The 5,696-nt window shown below is 36.4% G+C and overlaps 1 pseudogene across 1 annotated transcript; it reads right to left on the bottom strand.

Annotated features, from left to right (window-relative positions):
• Positions 1–3,482: 3,482 nt before the first annotated feature.
• On the bottom strand, positions 3,483–4,447 carry LOC306659739 (nucleophosmin-like; annotated as a pseudogene). The gene has a single exon. The product of its transcript is annotated as a nucleophosmin-like (transcript).
• Between the last annotated feature and the right edge of the window lie 1,249 nt (positions 4,448–5,696).

Below are 5,696 nucleotides of genomic sequence, written 5' to 3'. Positions count from 1 at the left end.
ATTCCAACCAGACTAGTGAACTCACTTAAGATAACTGAAGTTTAATGAAGAGATGAATAAAAAATTGAGATATGTTGCTTTATGTCTATCTTAGATTACAACAGTTGGGCATTTCACTTTTCTGGATGTCATCCATTATCAAGTCACAGCCTTTTTCTTCCTGCCTCCTCAAAAGGCCTCATCCTAATAGGACTCTTGAGCTACAACTCTAGAGGTCCACAGTAAAAAGGATATGCCTCTTCATTTTAGAAGGCAGGATACACATAAAACAATGACTTAATGATGTGGAGTTAAAAGTCATACTTAAGTCCTTTGAAGAAAGTACTAAACAAATATTTTACATTTCTTATATTTAGGGACCTAAATATGCCCAACATCACACAACAATCAAAGGCACAGTAGAATTTCTTACTTGGTCTTGATCAGCCCTCAGTTGCTTTTCAGGAGATGTTCAGTTAATGCCTGTTGTTCCTAGTGCTGTCTGACCTCCACGTAGACATTCATTGAGACATCCTGAACATTCTTAACTGGCATATACAAAATTCATGTTGCCTTCTGTCCTCATGTTTCCTCTCATTACATAAGTCATTTTTGTTCCTGGGATTATTATATGTATATGAAGTATCCCCCCAAAGTATAGGTGTTGGATAATGGAGGAATATTCAGAAATGAAATTATTAAATTATGGAGCTGCAACTTCATCAGGGGATAAATCCATTTGCTGGATTTATTGATTTGAATGAATTACTGTGTACTACTTGTAAATAGGTGGAGTATGGCTGAAGGAAGTAGGCCACTAGGGTTATAACCTCAGACTATACTTTGTCCCTGGCTCATGTGTTCTCTCTCACTCCTCTCTCTCCCTCTCCCTTCCCCCTCTCTTTCTCATCCTCTCTCTTCCTGTCTCTCTCTCTCTCTCTCTCTCTCTCTCTCTCCTCTCTTCCTCTCTCTCCCTCTCTCTCCCTCTTTGTCTATCTCTCTCTTCTTCCTTCCTACCATGAATTGAGTAGCCTTTTTCCAACATGCCCTTCCACCATAATATTCAACCTCGTATTGTACCCAGAGCAATGGAATCTGCCAACCATGAACTGAGACCTCTGAAACTGTGTGTCCCAAATAAACTTTTATCTCTCTATGTTATTTTTGTGAGATATATTGGTCATGAAGATGAAAAGCTGACTAACACTCCTGAAAAATTGTAGAGGAGGAAGAGTTTATTTAGGGGATCACAGTTTCAGAGGTCTCAGTCCATAGAGAGCTGCCTCATTCCTTGGGGTTCAAGATAAGTGGAGCCCCATGGAAGAAGAGTTTGGAGAAGAGAAGCAGCTCACATGATAAGGAAGCAGAGAGAGAGAGAGAGAGAGAGAGAGAGAGAGAGAGAAAGAGAGAGAGAGAGAGAGAGACTCCACTTGCCAGATACAAAATATATACCCCAATGCCAGGATCCAGTGCTCACCACTTCCAGCCCTTACCACCTCTAGCCATACCCACCTTCAGTTACCATTCAGTTAATCCCCATCAGGTGGTTAATTCTGACTGGGTTAAGGTTCTCATAACCCAATCATTTCTTCTCTGAACCTTCTTTCATTGACTCACATGTGAATTTTTGGGGGATACCTCATATATACCAACATATACAAACCAAACATATAAGGACTCTGAAAGGAGGAGATAAGGACAGTTCAGTCAAGGCACTCAGGACAAAGAACGAAGCTATGGTAATATTTCTGTTTTCTCAGATTTGGTGCTAAAGAAGTCACAAGACAGACCAAAGAAGCCCCAACAGACTTTAAGTTCAATTGAACCAGAGGACAAGAATATAGGCAACCTCCAGATAGAAAACCTAGACAATCATTATTCTACTACAAACACACACATGCACACACACACACACACACACACACACACACACACACTCACACACACCAAAAAGTAAATAAATAAATACTAGTAATAAAATAAAAATAAAATAGATGAAAAAGGAAAAGCTAAGACTATAGCCCTACCCAACATAGTTAAGAACAAATAAGGATCTCATACCACCACTCTTACAAAGGTACAACAAGTAGCCTCAATCCCTGAGCAGGGTGGTATCAGAGAATCCCAAGGCCAAGGTGTTTTCACGCTCACTAGCTGATAAAGAACACATCACCCTTCACAGTTCCAGTGGAGTTATTGGAGACAATAAGAGGAGCCTGGACTTTCATGCTCCCAAAACAAGAACATCCTTCCCTTTCAGGTATAAATGGAAGCTAATGGGGAACCTGGACTTCTACCTCATTTGACAGTCATAAGGTAGCACCCTCCTTTTCCTTCTGGAGCTATATCAAGTAACTCACAAAGAACATTAAAATGAGATCCAGAATCTATTGGATAATACAAAAATATCCAAGTTTCAATAAAAAATCACTCATCATATCCAGAATCAGGTAAATTTTTTTCCAACAGAATGAAAACATAAAGATGATCAATAGATCCTAAAACAATTTGATGGAGATGTTAGAATACTCTGGCTATATTTTGAAAGTAACCAGGATGAAAATGATTCAGTTAGAAATACACTTGAAATGAGAGAGAGTGAGAGAGAGAGAGAGAGAGAGAGAGAGAGAGAGAGAGAGAGAGAGAGAAACAAATCTCCAATTATACTTGTAGACTTCAGTATCTCTCTGTCAAAAACTGATTAAAGAACTAGATGGTGAAATCATCAAGGATAAAGGACTCAAAGGGCTATCAACCAACAGGATCTAACCCTATATTTACAAAACTTCATCCAGCAACATCAGCACACATGCTTTGTTCAAGGGCCCACAAAGCATACCCTAAGATAGAGTATGTCCTGGGCCATTAAATAGACCTTAATAGAGTTAAAATAATGAAAATTAAACAGTATAAGTGTGTTCTCCCACCCAACAGAATCAAACTAGAAACCAGTAATCAAGAGACAACAGAAAATTATCTAAACATTTGGAAATAACACTCTTCTGAATAATTCATTTGTCAAAGTAAAATTGGTCTTAAGAGAAATGAAAAGAATATAAGTTCAATTGAATAAAACAAGAAACACAGTACATCAAAATGGGTTCTATGCAACTGAAGTAGTTCTGAGAGGGACATTTATCACACTAATTTCTATATATTATAAAAGAGGATAACTCTTACTTTTGTCTGTGCAGACAACTCAGAAACATAAGAAAATAAGAGTGAAATAAACCCAAAAAAGCAGAAGAAAGGAAATAATATATATAAAAACAAAAATCAATGAGATCGAAAAATGAAAAAAAAAATGAGGATAAAACAAAATGCTTATTTTTAGAAAAGGTCAATTTATATGACCAATGAAATTGACTTTTTTTTTTTTACTATATTAAATACTGGGTTTATTTCAATGTATATTTTTGTCTCCCCATTATTTCCATGTCTGACCACCACTACTACTATGTCCTATCATAACATTCCATACATATTTAAAAACCAAGCAAAGGGTGAATTTTCATCTTTAAAAACTAAACAGGCATTTTGGACAACACATTCTTGGCAATGGAACCGGGACAATATTTATCAAACATGGTAGGGAAAGTTCTCACTTTGCATTATATAAAGGACAGCCAGATATCAACTGTTACAGAAATGAAATAAGATGGAAATTTTTAACAAACTGTTTAAACTATTTTATTAAAAAAGAGACTTCCTCCACTGCCAGAGATCTTGAATAGCCTCCTGGTCGGTTATCTAGAAACAATTCTTCACATAATAAGAGTTCTTTTCCTATTTTTTGAAGGATTCTTGAGCTTCTATCTTGGTGTTGATGGTTTTGAGTCTTTTCCATTCTGGTTTGATTTTTGTGCATTTTTGACTGGTGTATCTCATAAAGATTTCTTCACTGGAGCTTTTTCTTCAGTTTCCTCCTCATCATCATCATCATCTTCATCATCATCATTGTCATCTTCATAATCAACATCATCTTCATCAGCAGCAAGTTTTACTTTTTTCTGGGGAAACTTGCTACTACCTCCAGGGGAAGATCACTTTCCAGACACACTTAAAAGTTTTACATTCTCCTCTTCTTCATCTTCTGACTCTGCATCTTCCTCCACAGCTACCAAGTTCTACCCACTAATATGCACAGGCCCTGAACCACACTTCAACCTTAAGACCACAGGTGGTGGGATTTCCAAGCCCCCAAGGGAAACCATTGACTGTGTAGACATTTTCAATGTTGTCAGTGTTATTTAATTGGACTGCCTTCATAATTCATTGCCTCGGCTTCAACTATGTGCAATCCATCCTCTGCACCAGTCTCTAAACTGACCATTCTTAAGGATAACTGGTGTTCATTTTCCTCATTATCCACCTTAAAGTGATAATCTTTGTCAGCCTTTAGTTCACAACCAAAAAGATAGTTTTGGGGCCTCAAGAGGCTCATGTCCTTATCCACTGAATCTTCCATGGGATGGTAGCACGCACTTAGGTCGGGGAGAAGGCGGACAGAAAATAGGCTGCTGCCCTAGAGAAGAGATTCAAGGACAAAACCATGCCAGGGAAATTGACCTTTTAATAGGATGAACAGAGAAAAGAGAGAGAAAACATAAACTACTCTTTTAGTCAGGTTTTGCATGGCTGAGAACTGCACAGCACTGATGTAAGAATTTTTTTAAAGAATTAAATAATTTGGGAAGTAGTGTTCATGGATTCGAAAACTCAACATAGTAAAGATGTCAATATTCCATAAATTGGTATACAAGTTTAACAAAATTCCTCTCAAAATCTTAGTAAAAATTTTTGAAAACAATATTTTTTTTCTAAAATGTATGTGAAAAGGTACAGAAATTAGAATAGCAAAATATATATGAGAAGAAAGGAATCAGTATATCTGATTTGAAGACATTAAATAGCTACAGTAATCTAAACTACATAGTGTTGGAAACAGGATAAACACATAAATAAATGGAACAGACCAGAGAACACAGAAATAGACCCACATTAATATGCCCACCTGAGTTTTGACAAAGGTGCAAAAGCAATTCTTTGTAGAAAAGATAGCCTTTTCAACAAACTGTGCTGGTACAATCAGACAGCCATATGCAAAAAAGTGAACTGTGACCTATGTTTCACATCTTGTTTAAAAAAAAATGCAAGCTGTAAAACAAAACTTTTTGAGAGAGAGAGAGATAAGGGAAAAACTCCTCAAGATCTAGAGCCAAACCCAAGTTCTTAGATTTGACAATGAAGGTATATTCTATAAAAAGGAAATACTGACAACTTGGACACTTCTATTTCATGAAATACATTGTTAAGAACATGAAAAGACAAGCAATCCAGTGAGAGAAAATATTTGCAAACCATATATCTGAAAAATACTTGTATCTAGAAAATACAAGGAAGTTTCAAAATTCATCAGTAAAAGTAAACAATCTAATTAGAATATGAATAAAAGTCTTGAAGAGACATTTAACTAAAATAAATACACAGAAAGATGATCAACATCATTACCCAGTGGGAAAATGCAAGAAAACACTGCAGTGAGGTATTACTACATAACTATCAAAATTGCTAAAATAAAAATAGTGTGGCAATGACAAAAGCTGGTGAGTATGCGTAGAAACTGAATTAGCCTTGCATTACTTGTGGGAATGTAAAATGTTGCAATGACTTGGAGAACAGCTTGATATTTTCTTAATAACATCAATGTGCAACTA

This window comes from Sciurus vulgaris (genome assembly GCF_902686455.1).
Source record: "Sciurus vulgaris genome assembly, chromosome: 1".
NCBI lineage: Eukaryota > Metazoa > Chordata > Mammalia > Rodentia > Sciuridae > Sciurus > Sciurus vulgaris.
Note: the sequence above shows the minus strand (reverse complement) of the source record. Positions and strands in the feature narration are given on the sequence as shown.